The following is a 16,557-nucleotide window of genomic DNA, read 5'->3' as shown; positions in this document are numbered from 1 at the left end:
AGAGTCAGACACAAATGAGCAACAAATGTGTATCAATATCAGTATTTTAAAATCCAAAATAAGACTGGGGATGGAATTGAACCAGAGAAGAGAACTTCTGCATTCTTTTTTTTTTTTTTTTTATTTTTTTTTTTTTTTTGCAATGATCTTGTTTAATAAGTACAGGGATGATACTTTTAAAACCACTAAATGTGTTAAATATAGTATCAGTTTCTGAGAGACTGAGAGCTGAGCATTTTTCACTTAGCAGGTGTGGAAAGCGGGTCTTGCTAAAACAATTTCCCTTCTGCTCCATGCTAGTCATCACTCACACTTCAAGCTCTGCTTTGCCATGTGCCTGGAATATTTTTGTGGTGGTGTTCTGAACTAATGACTCTTCATAGTGGCACATGTTACACAAGAAAGGTAATATATGAATTTCAGGATACCAGAAGGTGTCAAGGTGAAATATGCAAGGACTACAGGTCAGAGACCACAGCTGATGAAGACCTTCTGGTGGCTGCACAGGAGGGACTGAGGCTTTGTCCACCAGGGCACAGGCATGAGGGGAGGTGGGTGTTAAAAGCCAGGGTTACTCCCCTGTGGGGTACCTTGACCAGTCCCTCGCACGTGGCACCCAGACATGTTTTATATTATAATTTAGTCAGCATGGTCTTATTTTTCTCTATGTTGATTTCATGTCTGTCTCTTGCTTCTGGGATGTTTACTGTATTCATTACATTTCTGTTGAGAATTTTCTAAGATGTCCTGATATAATGACTTGTAATTTTTCCAGACCAGCAGTGGCAACATTTGAAATTACTAGCAAGCTGTTCCTCCACAGTTGAGAACAAATATTATTATTTACTTTCTGTCTGACTGACAGACTTACAGAAGATTTTGAGCTTAAAAGGGACTGTAGAAATTAAACAAAATTTGTGAAGATCCTATTATGCTCCAGGTCTTACTTTCCATCCCTTAGAGCTTACCTTCTGTAGCAATGGCATTCCAACTTCTATGTGAATAAGGATTACCTGTAGAGTTTGTTAAACACAGACTCCTGGATCCTACAGAGTTTCTGACCCAGTAGGTCTGGGGAGGGACCCCAGGATTTGCATTTCTAACAAGTTCCCTGGTGCTGCTGCTGCTGTTTTAGAAAATCATTGCTCTAGAGTGGCACTGTGCAATAGAGATTTAATGCCAGCCACAAATGCAAACTACATACATATTTTTAAGTTTTCTGGAATCTGTATTAAGAAAGTAAAAGGAAACAGGTTGGATCAATTTTAATCACATTATTTGACCTAATCCACAATCTTATCATCTCAACACATAGCCAATATTATAAATTATTAAAGACATACTTTACTTTTGGGGCGATGGGATGCAGAATTAAGTCTTCATAGTCTGATGTGCATTTTGTCCTCATAGAACATCTCATTTGGAACCAGCCACATTTCAAGTGCTCAGTAGCCCCACATTGGACAATATGTGCATGCTTACTGAGTCGCTTCAGTCCTGTCTGACTCTTTGCCACCCCATAGACTGTATCCCACCAGGCTCCTGTGTCTATGGGATTCTCCAGGCAAGAATACTGGAGTGGGTGGCCATGCCCTCCTCCAGGGGGTCTTCCTGACCCAGGGATCAAACCTCATCTCTTATGTCTCCATCTTTGGTAGGTGGGTTCTTTACCACTAGTGCCACCTGGGAAGCCCCTTGTTGGACAGTATGGTTCCTAGTAACTAGTGCATCTTAACCATTTGTTCTTCCCCAGTATATCTAAGGGATCGGCATCCCTGGGGGCTCAGTGGTAAAGAATTTGCCTGCCATGTAGGAGACCCAGGTTCAATCCATGGGTTAGGAAGATCCCCTGGAATAGGGCATGGCAACCCACTCCACTACTGTTTCCTAGAGAATCCCATGGACAGAGGAGCCTGACAGGCTGCAGTTCATGGGGCTGCACAGAATCAGACATGGCTGTAGTGACCAAGCAGCAGCAGCAGCATACCTGAGGGATATGATAAATTTCCAACAATAATAGTAACTCATTAAGGCTACATTTTCTGGAAAATATATGAACAGGCCACCCTTTGTCCATTTGTATTAGGGGCTCATTGAGCTGGAGCAGGTAGTTTCATACTTAACCAGATGAAAATTGTTATAGTCTTGGCAGAAAAGACAGTTCCAAGTATAGTACAATGTCCTGTCCATGTTAACCTAACGTCTGAATCCTATGGATTTATAGGCGACATTGGGATAGGAGAAGGGGAGCAGAAGGAACTGTTTTAACAGTGACTCAAAGGAAACTAGGAATCAACAGCATTTGGGGTGGGAAGGGGCTCTCTAACAGAGTGACTTCCAAGTCCTCAGTAAGAAGAAGTCACGTGTTTTTTCTGCATCTTGCAGAATGGTGCTCACCTTCGATATGGTAGGGGCTGCAGCCCCCCAGCTATGCAGGAACAGTGATGCCCAGCAGACGGGGGAAGATGCAGAGCAGTGGGGTGGCTTGGAAGAAGTGTCCTTGTTCAGTGAGTACATGTGAAGCATGATGGGAGCTTCTAGAAACACTGGCAAAATGGAACTTAAAATGGGAGGCTGAGGTCCATATAAGCATGTGGGACAGAGCCCCCAGCAGTACCTGGTTGATTATTGTTAGGGTGACCTCATTACATGCATAAATTGTGTAGGGGTTCAGATGATTAGCCAGGGATCTCAGGGTAAGCTACATAGACCAAAGCAAGCTTGCACCAAGCTAGGTCTGGTGACTTTGGTTTTGTAAAGATGGAGGAATTGGGTGATGAGCAATGGGAGAGGGTGATTTGTTTTCAGGAGAGGAAGCAACTTGAAAAAAGATCCAAGTGGGCAAGAAGCATTTTGGCAGAAGCTGTGTCTGCCTAAAGGAAGATGGGGGAGCTACAGCTGCAAAAGATGGACAGAATCTGACCATGTTGGACCTAAAATATAAGACTTAGAACTTTGGACTTTGCTTCATAGGATATGGGGAACCCTTGAAAGTTTTTTTTTTAGCATGGTGATGTTATGATTAGATTGTTTATTACAGAGAAAATAATTTAGCAGCTGAGTGTAGAACAAAATATTCTGAGAAAAGACTAGAAGCCAGACCAGCTTTGCTGCCCTCAGGAAGGGTGAGTTGCTACCTGGACCTGGAGTGAGGGTTGGGAGTAAAGGTAAAGCAAAGATTTGAGAGCTGGCAAGAGTGGAACTAATAGCACTTCTGAAGGATGGTTGCAGAGGTGGGAAAGAAGGAAAGGAAAAGTGTGAAAGACAGATGTTGACAAGGGGCTGGTACTCAGGGAAGCAATGAAGGAAAGGAGAGAGACTAGGGAGAAAGGCGAGAGAAATGGGAGACAGAAAGAGAGCCAGAGCCAGACAGACAGACTCCTCTTCCCTCTCAGATAGAGGAGAGGTAAGAAAGACACAGATAATACCCAGTTTTGAAGCCAGTAGCTGGTGCAGTCAGTGGTGAGAACTTTAACAGAAATAGGGAAACACTCAGAAAAATCTGTTTACTTCAGTTTACTTTAATCCAGGTCTTGGAATCATCACCTCATTAGGACTGTGCATTGAAACTGAAGGCCAATGGCTAAATTTGTTCTGATTGTGACCCTTCTCTGGTACTTACTGGGAGAACTGTGGGCAGCAAAACAAGTGTCCTTGATGAGACCATCCTACTGTTAAATGATAAACTATCCCTGTTGCTAGGAGACATATTCCACCATCTTCTGCTGAAGAAGAGAGATGCCTAACTTCTAATCAGGTCAGCTATTGTTCAGAAAGGACTTCTAATTCAACCCAAGACAGATTTTGCTCAATTTTAGATTGTTTTTGGAGAGACAGCAATTCCCTGACTCCCTCCTCAGCCCCTGCCAGGGCAGCAACATCCACAGCCATCCCAGGTGGGTCTATGCCTGTGTCACAGATGCAGCTGTGGAAGCAGCTGGTCCACTTGTTCAATGCTCGCAGCCTCACATATCACCATACCACTTCCAAGAGATAGATTCAAAGCCTGAATTTAGAGAAATGGCTAGAAATCATCTGCAGGGGAAAATGCAGGCCTTTCTTTCACATTATTGAGAGAGAGAAGGGAAGGAGGAAAGAGAGGAGAGAGAAAGTACACTGTGGTAACATGAATAGGAAAAAAGAAATTTCCACTTATGCTTTATCTATGGCTCACATTTTGACCATTTCATAATCATTCTTTGGTATGCTTTGTGGAAAAGACGTATTAAGGGATTTGAAAAACTCATTTACTATCCTGGCATTCTCTTGATAAGAAATTTACCCTTTTGTTTTCCCCAGAAAAAAATCTAACAACTCTGGACTGTTGACAAACATTCCCTTTTGCGGTCGCAACTCCTCTTGAAGCCAAAATGAGGTAATCAAAATTTTATAAGTAAAAAAAAAAAAAAAAATTTCTAAGTAAATATGTAATTGCCCTAATTTGCATATTATTTGCATGACTAGGGTTGCAGGGATTTTTCTCCTCCTTCTGTGGCAGAAACCCAACCACAGGACCTTCTTGGATTTCAACTTGTATCTAATTTCCTGCCTTAGACACACAGTGCTAAAAGAATTTTCCCGGACATTTAATCTGACCCTTACCCACCCCACCCCCCATGATCTCTCAGTCTTCCTATTATAAGCAAATTGAAATACTCAAACTTCATCCTGCACCATAGCAGGAAATCTATTCTCTTCCAGAGTATTCCAGAAGACTCTGGAAAGTGATTTCTTACTGCGTAGCAATAGCTTCTGAAGGCTTCTGCTTCTCTCTCCTGGCTTTGCTCTAAGAATACAATTTCTCCTTCATTTCCTAAGGAACTGCTAATACAGTCTAAACTGCATGTTTAATCAGTTTACTAAAGATGAAGATAGTAAAGAGAATTAAAAAGCAGAAAACAAAAATGTAAAGCTCTCAAATATCACAGTCCTATCCAGTTACCTGTTTCATAAGTCCTTCTTTACCTTTCTTCCTTGGGTTCTGGCTTGTTGCTAATTGTTTCACTCACATCTTTGCTCTTCTCTCCAAATCCCCAGCTACTAAATTGCAGTGGAAAATGAAAATCCATTAACTAAGGCAATTAACAAAAATCTAATGCTTCTCCAGATACTTATCCACAACTTTCAGCTTAAGGAAGAGTGCTTTTTACTTTGTTAAGATGATTTTCACCTCCTTTTGTTTTTTTAGAATAGTTTTCCACATTTCAAGTTAGTGGAATGCCTTATCATAGACAATCAAAAATTCCTTTAAAGTCTTTCTTTAAGAAGAGATGCGGGCATGCTCAGTCTCTTCAGTCATGTCTGGCTTTTTGCGACCCCATGGACTGTAACCTGCCAGGCTCCTCTGTCCATGGAATTCTCCAGGCAAGAATACTGGAGTGGGTTGCCATGCTCTCTTCCAGGGGATCTTCCCAACCCAGGTACCAAACCTGTGTCTCCTGCATCTCCTGCATTGGCAGGCAGATTCTTTACCCCTGAGGCTCTGGGGAAGCCCTAAAAAAGAGGTATTACCCTCTACATGTGTATCAACCACTCCCACCTAACAACAACCACAGTCTGTAGGCAGATTTTTGTTCTCCAAACAGAACCATTCTGAAATATATACTTCTCTGCTGTCCTCAATATCCTTATTTCTATTCAGTGGAACAGAGGGGGAAAAAGAATGCCTATCTCTGGAATTAGAGAACCCATGAAGGAAAAAACAGCCAACAAAGAAGTTAATTATAAATATTATTCAAACTCTTTAAACTATGTGAAGGAAGATGATGTAATGGGAAAACTACATGCTTGGGGTTCTGGCAGATGACAGACCTGCATTCAAATCCAATCTAAGAACCATTTGCTCTGTATTCTTGGGCAAGTTACTAACTTTTGTAAAATAGCAGTAAACGTGCCTGCTACATGGGTTGTTGTGAAAATTGAGAAATGTATGAAGCACTTGGAATCTAATAAGGGGCTCAGGAAATAGTCCTTCTTGTCCCACTCCTCAGACCAGTAAACTGCTATTGTTAGTCAATATATTAACTGGTGCCTTAAATGCCTTGGATTATTAACCAATGAAATAAACTGTTCCATTAGTCAGTTTAGAAGCCCAGCCCAGTCAGACTCTCACCTATTCTCCACTCTTCCTGTTCTTTTACTCTCTTTCCCATCCCGCCTCTGTTCTTTCTACTCTCCACCCCTTTCTCCTCACTCTCATTTGCTTCTTGCTGTGTAATGGCAAACTGTCTATTGTACGGTGCCAAAATAGAGTTAGGTGCTTATTCTAATTATTGAATAACATCTTATATTCCCTCCTTTTCTTAATTCAAGAAAAGTTGTCTTTAAAGTTGTCTAGGAAGCATAGAGTATAAACTGGCTTTAAGTGTGCTCAGTTGCTCAGTTGTCTGACTGCTTGTGACCCCATGGACTGTAGATTGCCAGGCTCCTCCAACCATGGGATTTCCCAAGCAAGAATACTGGAGTGGGTTGCCATTTCCTACTCCGGGGGATCGTCCCAACCCAGGGATTGAACCCAAGTCTCTTGTGTCTCCTGCATTTACCACTGAATCTCCTGGGAAGAACCACCTGATCTGAGCTGATTTGGGGAGGTGGGGATGGAAGATTCTGGTCCTCAATAACAAAGAGATTCCTTACCCTGGTTTCAACCACTTTGCTTCGTATTTTATTATTATATGCTCAGTAGTTACACATCTGCAGATATTGTAGAATGAACAAACAGGAAATCATAATTTTTCTGCCATCATCCATCCAGGTGTTGAAAACCTAGGAGTCATCCTTGACACCTCACTTTCTTTCCTACCCCACAGCCTTTTGGCTTTACCTTCAAGATAGATTCTGTGTCTACTCACTTTCCCTCATGTCCAGGGCCACTACGCTAGCTTCCTGGATTTCTCAAAAAGCCTCTTACTAATTGCTTTGTGCCTACCTGCCAGCCCCCCAGAAGTCTCCAGACTAGGGAGGATGTGCAAACCAGCCAGAGTAGGGTTGATAGATTTAGCAAATAAAAACACAGAACACGCAAATAAAAAGTAATTTAAGATTATCAAGTACTTTTCAGTTGTATAAAATGTTATTAAAATTATTTTTATACTGAAAAATTATTCATTGTTTACCTGAAACTCAAATTTAACTGGGTATCCTGTATTTCTTTTTGGCAATCCTAAATTATAATCATTTCTTTAAAAATATAGATGATGAGATGGAATGAAAATAATAGAGTGTGAAAATGATAATTACTTATAGAATTACAGGGATTAGAAATATCTGATGGCCAGCCTGTGGATTAAGAACTCTCTCTCCCAAATATTTTTTAGCCACATGTACTATGTACTGTACTCTATAAATGAGAGCTGTGGTCAATCTAGAGAGATGAATCTCTACAAGAATTTTTACCTACTAGATTTGCAACAGTAAAACAGCCCAAGAACCCTGCACATAGGCACATTCATATAGGTGCATTATGTACATTTTTTTAGAAATAAATTCTATTTTGGAATATTTTAGATGCAAAAAAGTTACAAAGATAGTACAGAGAGTTCTGGAATATCCTTCGCCTACTTTTCCCCAGTGCTAACATTTTGCATAATCATGATACTTTTGTCGTAAGTTGCTTTCACTAGCATCCTGTTTCTGTCCCTAGATACAACGCAGGACCCTATGTTGTGTTTAGTTGTCGTGTCTTCTTAAACTCCTCTAGTCTGTGCTAGGTTCTTAATCTTTTCTTGTTGTTCCGTGACATTGATAGTTGTGAAGAATATCAGGAGATGGTTTTAACAAAAATTTCCCTCTCCACTTCCGGATAAACACCTGGTTTAGAATCACAGAGATGGAAGGGGGAAAAGCATAGAGGTTTAATGTTAGGACATCTAAGTTCTGATTCTGCATTATTTAATTCCTTCAGCACTGGAGAAAAAAGTGCTGAAGGAATTATATAATTATAAATATATAAATTTATAATTATATAATTGTTAAAAAGTCTCACTTTCTTTATCTGTTTTAAAGTGGGCATATTGTTACCTTTCTCCCTGGGCTTTATAAAGTTTAAATGAGATAATGTTCAGGAAAGAGATTTATGGTGAACATCAAATATATGATCATCAAAAGGAAATTTATATTTCTAATGTCTGAGTTTTCCTATCCTGCAGATTTGTATAAAGTGGAGGTGGAAACCAATAACATTCTATTCCAAGAATTTTCAAATAAAATTCTCAGAAGGCTCTCCAAAAGAAAAAAGTGAAAGCATAAATCAGATCATACCAATCCACCAATGATGTTCCACTGTTTTCTAAATAAAGGCCAAACTCTTTGCCAAGGTTTTTCTAGACTGACACCATCTATGCCTCTGGCCTCAGACCTGTCATTTGCTCACTCTGCTCATCGAGCTGGCCCTCTTCCTGTTCTTACATCCAGTCAAGCCCACTGAATCTGCCATATCCTTTGCCTGGAATTCTCTTCCTTAGACCGTTACCTGCTGGCTCCTCCTTTCAGTCAGACCTTGACTCATGTGTCTACTCTTTGGTGGGTCTTCACTGTCCTCTCAGTCTAAAGCATGCCCTCCATCAATCCCTGTCACATCACTTGGTATTTATTTATTTATCTGACTGCACCAGGTCTTAGTTACTGCATGTGGAATCTAGTTTCCTGACCAAGGATCAAACCCAGGGCCGTCCTGCATTGGGAGTGTGGAGTCTTAGCCACTGGACCACAGGGAAGTCCCATATCATTTGGTTTTATTTTTCATAACACACACCCCATTCTGAGATTCTCTTGCCTGTTATCTGTCTCCTTTACTGAGCTGCATGAAGTCCGGGAATTTGTCCAGCCTTTTTCCTGTTTCATTCCCAGCAGCTAGAATAAATTCCCAGCTGAGAGGTAGGTCCTCAATAAATACTTGTTGAACAAATGACTCTATAACTCTAGCTGAACAAAGAGGTAGGTCCATCCTACCTTGGTAACAGGTAACAGCAGGTAACTTGGTAACAGCAGCTTGGTAACACTGCTCTGTCAATCCATGTCACCAGTTCAGTTGGCGCCTCTATGAAGACAGGCAGGCACAGTGGCCCAGAGAAGATGAGAGAAACTGCATTATTGCTTGTTGCATATTCTGCAGTATTGCATATTCTGTACTTTGTTGACTCAACTGCCTGCACTTACAGGCTATGAACAAAATTTCCACGATCCATCTTTAGGTGAAAAAAGCATGTTGCAAAGTTGTATATATAGTCTGACCCTTGTAATACTCATACACAATAAAAATTTGTTGAATGAATCATGTTTTTTCAAAAATGTGTTTATATACAACTGTCTGGAAAATGACCAGAAAAAACAAACAACCAAATGTAAAAAACAGTAAGTATTCTTGGGAATGAGATTGAGTAATACTTTTTTCCTTTGTATCTTTAAAATTTTTATATCATGAGAACAAAATTATAATAATTTCTATAATAAAAAATAGCAATAAAATTATTTCCATTTTTACAAGAAGAAAAAGGATTTACCTATAAGAAAATTGATATTTGAAATGAAGTACATGAAAAAATATGAACAGATGGTGGACAGAAAAGGAACTACAAATGACTTTCAAATATATGAAGATATGCTCATTCTCAAAGAAACATGAATTAAAACTACTCCAAGAAGTTTTTTTCACCTATTTGACAAAAATCCCAGCTCAATTATACAATCTGAATCAAAGCTTGGTAATACATTGATTGTGGTTTATTAATCTTTTAGTCTTTTCTTACATCTCCAGGGCATTGCCCAAATGGTTATTTCATTGCTACTTTTTCTTTTAACTCTAGAGAAGTGGTTCCTAAATGCTGTGTTTTAGAATCACTTGGTGGGCATTTAGAAATCCTGGTGCTCTCATGAAAAGATGTTCAGCATCACTAATTATTAGAGAAATGCATATCAAAACTACAGTGAGGTACCACCTCATACCAGTCAGAATGGCCATCATTAAGTAACAAATGCTGGAGAAGGTGTGGAGAAAGGGGAACCCTCCTACACTGCTGGTGGGAATGTGAGTTAGTGCAGCCACTATGGAAATCAGTGTGGAGGTTCCTCAGAAAACTAAAAAGAGAATTACCATATGATCTAGGAACCCCACTCCTGGGCACACGCCTGGACAAAATTCTAATTCAAAATGATTCATGCACCCCTATGCTCATAGCAGCTCTAGTCACAATATTCAAGACACAGAAACAATCTAAATGTCCATTGACAGATGATAGTTGAAGACGGAAATTTATACAACAGAATACTGCTCAGCCATAAAAAAAAGATGAAATAATGCCATTTGCCACAAGATGGATGCAACTGGAGATTACCATACTAAGTGAGGTAAGTCAGAAAGAGAAAGACAAATACCATATGATATCACTTATATGTGGAGTCTAAAATATGGTGCAAATGAATGTATCTACAAAACAGAAATAGACTCGGACATAGAGAACAGACTTGTGGCTGCCAAGGGGAGAAGGGGTGGGGGAAGGGAAGAGTAGGCATGTGGGACTAGCAGATGTAACTATTATATACAGGATGGATAAGCAAGATCCCACTCCATAGCACAGGGAACTATATTCAGTATCCTGTGCTAAACCATAATGGAAAAGAATATTAAAGAAAGAATGTCTATATGTGTATAACTGTGCCACTTTGTTGCATAGCAGAGATTGACACAACATTATAGATCAACTACAATAAAAAATTAAAAAAGAAGTCCCCGTGCCCACCTATACCAACTAAATCAATGTTTGGGGGAGTGGAAGCCAGGCATAAATATTTTTTTGAAGATCTTCAGATTTCAATGTCCAGCAAAGTTTGGAACCCATGCTACAATGTTTCTAGTCCGTGCTCTCAGTATTGAGAGGAAGCCCTTAGTACTGAGCCCTCTTAATATTACTTTGCCAACAAAGGTCCGTCTAGTCAAGGCTATGGTTTTTCCTGTGGTCATGTATGGATGTGAGAGTTGGACTGTCAAGAAAGCTGAGCACCAAAGAATTGATGCTTTTGAACTGTGGTGTTGGAGAAGACTCTTGAGAGTCCCTTGGACTGCAAAGAGATCCAACCAGTCCATTCTGAAGGAGATCAGCCCTGGGATTTCTTTGGAGGGAATGATGCTGAAGCTGAAGCTCCAGTACTTTGGCCACCTCATGCAAAGAGTTGACTCATTGGAAAAGACTCTGATGCTGGGAGGGATTGGGGGCAGGAGGAGAAGGGGACGACAGAAGATGAGACAGCTGGATGGCATCACTGACTCGATGGACATGAGTCTGAGTGAACTCCGGGAGTTGGTGATGGACAGGGAGGCCCTGCATGCTGTGATTCATGGGGTCGCAAAGAGTCAGACATGACTGAGCAACTGAACTGAACTGAACTGAAGGAAGCCCTCAGTATTGAGCAGCAAGACCACCTACATTGACAACTTACTGCCATCTCTGTTAACATGACAGCTATTCTTTCCAGGAAATTCTTGTCAGGGAAGAAAGAATAATAACTTTGCTATTTGCTTTTGTCCTGGCAAAATAGTTTGTTCATCTAGTCAAAGAGCTCACTTCTCAGAACAATAGACTGTTTACCTGGGCAAACAGTTCACTTGTCAAACAGCTGTGTACTTACCCAAGGCTTGACTGTCACCTTGCTGCATCCACCAGTACTAAACTACCATGTCATGAATCTTGCCCAGTCCCAATCAGATTCCCCCCTTAGAACTTCCTTAAACCACTTGAACTCAGACCCCCTAGACCCTATAAATATGCTTTCCTTGGTGTTGCTTGACTAGCAGGTTTTTCTGTGGACATCCCTGGTGGCTCAGACAGTAAAGCGTCTGCCTATAATGTGGGGAGACCCAGGTTCGATCCCTGGGTCAGGAAGATCCCCTGGAGAAGGAAATGGCAACCCACTCCAGTAATCTTGCTTGGAAAATCCCATGGATGGAGGAGCTGGTAGGCTACAGTCCACAGGGTCGCCAAGAGTCAGACATGACTAAGCAACTTCACTTCACTTCTGTGGTCTTCAGAGAACTTAACTTCTGATAGTGTAACTTCACTGCCTTTTATCTTCACCTGCATTTCATTCCTGTGGGCTAGGAGGAAGAGCTTCCTGACCTCGATCATGTGAATCCCATCTTTTCCTATAAACCCCGACCCCCCAATCATTCTGATTTTTGGAACCTTCCCCTCTTTCTAGGAGAACCACTCCTGGGTTCCTTTACTCACACATTTGCAATACTTCTGACACCAAAAGTGGGGGTTTTCTACACAGCAAACAATTCTCTGCAACACCAGTTGTGCTGTGCTGTGCTTAGTCGCTCAGCTGTATCTGACTCTTTGCAACCCCATAGGCTGTAGCCTGCCAGGCTCTTCTGTCCATGAGAATTCTCCAGGAAAGAATACTGGAGTGGGTTTCCATGCCCCCCTCCAGGGGATCTTCCCAACCCAGGGATCAAACCCAGGTCTCCTGCATTGCAGGCAGATTCTTTACCATCTGAGGCACCAGGGAAGCCCAAGAATACTGGAGTGGGTTAGCCTAGCCCTTCTCCAGGGGAACTTCCCAACCCAGGAATCAAACCGGGGTCTCCTGCATTGCAGTTCTTTACCAGCTGAGCTACCCGGGATGCCCCACTTGGGTGTCCTATAATTCAGTTCTGACGCCATCTACCTGTAAGCATTTCAGTTCTACAAGGGATCCCTCACTTCAGACACCAGTCATGAGTCCTAGATGGTCACCTATCTATCATCTGACCAGCAAGCTATAAACCAGGGTTCCCATAACCCCCTACTTGGATTCAGTAATTTGCTAGAAAAGATCACAAAATTCAGGGGAACACTTATGTTTACCAGTTTATTATAAAGGACATAATGAAGGATCCAGGTGAACAGCCAGATGAAGAGATACCTGGGGCAAGCTGCGTAGGAAGGGGCAAACCACTGCAGGCACTTCCTGACTGGGAAGTTCTCTGAAGCCCATAATTCTGGGATTGTTCAGGAGGCTTCATCACATAGGCAGGATCAATTCTCCAGTCTCCTGTCCCTCTCCCTTTCCTAGAGGATAGAGGGTGGACGGAAAGTTCCAAGTTTCTCCTCACGGCTTGGTCTTTCTGATGACCAGCCCCCAACCTGAGGCTACCCAGGAGTCCACCAAGAATTGCCTCATTGGAACAAAAGACATTACTAGCACCCAGGAAATTCCAAGGGATTGAGGAACTCTGTGTCAAAAACTGGGGTCAAAGACCAATTAATAGAACAAAGGATGTTTCTAGTGTTCTTACCACTTAGGAAATTCCAAGGATTTTAGAAATTTTGTGCCAGGAACCAGGGGCAGAGACAAACATACATACATATATATATATTTGTGTGTGTGTAAAATTATTTTCACAACCTCCCTCCTGACTCTTCCTGTCATCTGGTTTGCTAATATTTGCCAAATTGAAAAGATAATCATTTGACCTTGGTATCTCTTCTCACAATTATTTTCTGTCCATGTCCTTGAATGCATGAACTGTCACCACAGCATCACCTTCTTGGGCAGCTATGTCTCCTAGTTTTCTTTGCCTGACTCATCACACAGCTGAAACTTTTTCTTCCACATCTTACTAATGACCTCTTTATTGCCACATCTAATGGTCTTTCATCAGAGTTCCTTTTGATGACCCCACTAGATATGATTCTTACCTCATCTCTCCCTCTCCCTGTCGTTGTTTTTTTTTTTTTTGGCTTTCACGACATGTCACTTTCTCCATGTCACCACCTCACTTTCCTTCACTCACTTTCTCTCTCTCCCCCTTTTAGTTCCTCTTCCTTGCCCCAATTACCATCTGTGAGTATCCTCCAACACTCCAGTCAACTCACACGCCATCTCTGAAGGAAGAAACTCTTGTGACTTCAACCCTCACCTTTGAGAACAACTTCTACATCAGTAATTCAAGCACGGGATAGAGCAGGTACTTCACAAACACCCTTGAATTAATTATCAAGTAGCTGATGAAGATGAGCACATCATTTCCATGGAGTGTCTCATACATAGTACCAGCTGGAATTGGCAGCAGACTTCGTATCTGGACTGAGCAAGGATGTGTGCTCATCACTGAATGTGTCACCTGAAGCAGACTGTTCCAGTAGCTCTGTTGTATCTTGGAGACCTCATGACTCCATTCTCATGATTGTCAATCCATCCCAGCTGCAATGCCTACAGGACACCAGCCTAAGGTCTTTGGCCAGCCCTCAACATAATTGAGATGGAATTTACAAAAGGAAAATTGAGAAACACTCTCTTGAGGATGAGATCTCAGAGTAGCAAGTCTTCACTCTCCCTCTCTGTTGGGCTACAGGGGGAAACGCGTGTGATCTTTCTGGTGTAATGGAGACATGGTAACTATCTTGCCCTCTTGTAACTCTATCATAGGCACTGAATTAGAGGTGGAAGAGGGTGTGTTCATAAGTTATCCCTGAAATAGCTCCGGAGACATTCAGAACTGCCATTGAGCAAGTTATTGTTTATGATTTTTCTACCCAGTTGTTGTCTAACAAATATGTTTAAAGCAGCATTTTAATAGACACTGTACTAAGTGCTATGGGCTTCCCTGGTGGCTCAGTGGTAAAGAATCTGCCTGCCAAAGCAGGAGACTCGGATTTGATCTCTGGGTGGGGAGGATCCCCCTGGAGAAGGGAATAGCAACCCACTCCAGTATTCTTGCCTGGGAAATCCCATAGACAGAGGACCCTGGCAGGCTACAGTCCATGGGGTCACAAAGAGCCAGCCATGACTTAGCAACTAAATAACGACAACATACTAAGTGCTAGTGATACTTGTCCACTGCATCCAAAGAGCTCACACACACTCAGGTCCCCACACAACCACATTTACGCTGTGTAACATACAGTTAGACTTGAGATCAGGACAAAGGGCTATCGTATTTGTCATAGTTTTGCAAGGTGTTTTCACATCCACTATCTCATTTAATATTCTTAACAGCCCAAGAAGATGGGCAGAGAAAATAGTGTCAATTCCATTTTATGGAAGAGGAGATCAAGACTTAAAAAGCATCACATGCAACGTACTGGTTTTAGCCTACGGTTGAGCCGGAACAGCAAGCCTGGTGGCCAAGTAGAATCCCCTGCTTTTGTCACTACCCCATTCTGCCTTCCTACCTCTTTTTCCTCATCTGTATGAAGAAGGTGCTAGGCCGGTGTCTTTCTGCTATGGGCCTTCAACTATAAGACTCTCTGAGTCTATAACCAGGGCCCTCCTGCAAGGGAGCTCCCAGTCCAGGAGGGACAGTTGGACCAAAAAACTAACAACTTTGTTCCCCTGCTACCGCCTAGGGTTATGTGAAGATTATAGTATATAATATACTAATCCAGTGCTTGTGTGTGTGTGTGTGTGTGTGTGTGTGAGATTGAGTAAAACTAGATGGAGTGGTACTTTGTAGGTACCACTTTGCAACAGGTATTTCTCTAGGTTCTCATTAGTTTTCCAGGTATCTGCCTCACCCAGGAGACTTTGGAGCAGGGATCATGTGATACCCACCATCACTAAGAATAGTGTCTTCTTTAAAAAAAAAAATTATTATTTATTTTATTTTTGGTTGTGCTGGGTCTCACTGCTGCATGAGCTTTTCTCTATTTGCTGCGAGCAGGGCCCACTCTCTGGTTGTGGTGCGCAGGCTTCCCACCACAGTGGTTTCTCTTGTTCCAGAGCATGGGCTCCAGGGCTTGGGGATTTCAGCAGTTGTGGCTCCCAGGCTCTGGAGCACAGGCTTAATGGTTGTGGTACACAGGCTTAGCTGCTCTGTGGCCTGTGGGATCCTCCTGGACCAGGGATCGAACCCATGTCTCCTGCATTGGCAGGCAGATTCTTTACCACTAAGCCACCAGGGAAGCTGTCTTCAACGGGGATTGTTGAAGAAACAATGGGTACATTAAGGCAGGTCCATCTTAGAAAGGGAGGTGGCTTGATCCATGTGCCAAATTCTCACCTCAACACACATTTTCGCGTTTCTCAAGATATCTAGTTTAGTATGCTTGGTGGGAACCCACCGTGGAAGTTTAACAACTGTAAAATGGGGTCAGGGGGCAGATTTTGAGTAGAGAGGAGGATGAAGAGGAAGAAGGAGGAAGAAAACAGGAGAGGATGGAGCTAGAGCATTCGAATGTGTAAAAATACTTCTGTCTTCACAGACATTAAGTGCCAGGACTTCATCTGTCTTGCCATCCCCATATTTTGCCAGTTCTGCAACCGGAACTCCAGGTCTGCCATGGAGACAATCTCATGATGACATTACGTTCCAGGAAGTCTTGCTGAATGCACAGCAGCAGCAGCCCTGGCTCCCCCCACATCTCTCTGGAAGCCTGCAATTTGTGTTGTTTTAGGCTCTGTGGCCCAAGAAGCATTATTAGATGGAAGTGTGCCATCTCCCCACCCCGGCTCCCAGTGCTGTCTTTGTGGCCAGTGAAGTAAATGCATCTTGTGCCTCTTAAGAAATGTGGGACAGGAGGTCGGGTGGAGCCCTGCCAGCGTGACAGTGGAGGTGCGTCAGTGGCTCAGTGACAGGTG

General features: G+C 42.2%; 1 long non-coding RNA gene across 2 annotated transcripts in view; it reads left to right on the top strand.

Moving 5' to 3' along the window:
* The first annotated feature begins 117 nt into the window (after window positions 1–117).
* Window positions 118–16,557, top strand: part of LOC101907978 (uncharacterized) — a 42,671-nt gene continuing 26,231 nt past the window's right edge. The window contains exons 1-3 of one of the 2 annotated variants that reach the window (XR_009494200.1): window positions 118–2,507; window positions 4,300–4,375; window positions 10,229–10,344. This is a non-coding gene — a long non-coding RNA (uncharacterized lncRNA). The remainder of the gene's footprint in view (window positions 2,508–4,299; window positions 4,376–10,228; window positions 10,345–16,557) is intronic. The other variant, XR_009494199.1, reaches the window with a different exon arrangement.

This window comes from Bos taurus, chromosome 4 (assembly GCF_002263795.3).
Source record: "Bos taurus isolate L1 Dominette 01449 registration number 42190680 breed Hereford chromosome 4, ARS-UCD2.0, whole genome shotgun sequence".
Taxonomy (NCBI): domain Eukaryota; kingdom Metazoa; phylum Chordata; class Mammalia; order Artiodactyla; family Bovidae; genus Bos; species Bos taurus.
This window is presented reverse-complemented; position numbering and strand designations above follow the sequence as displayed.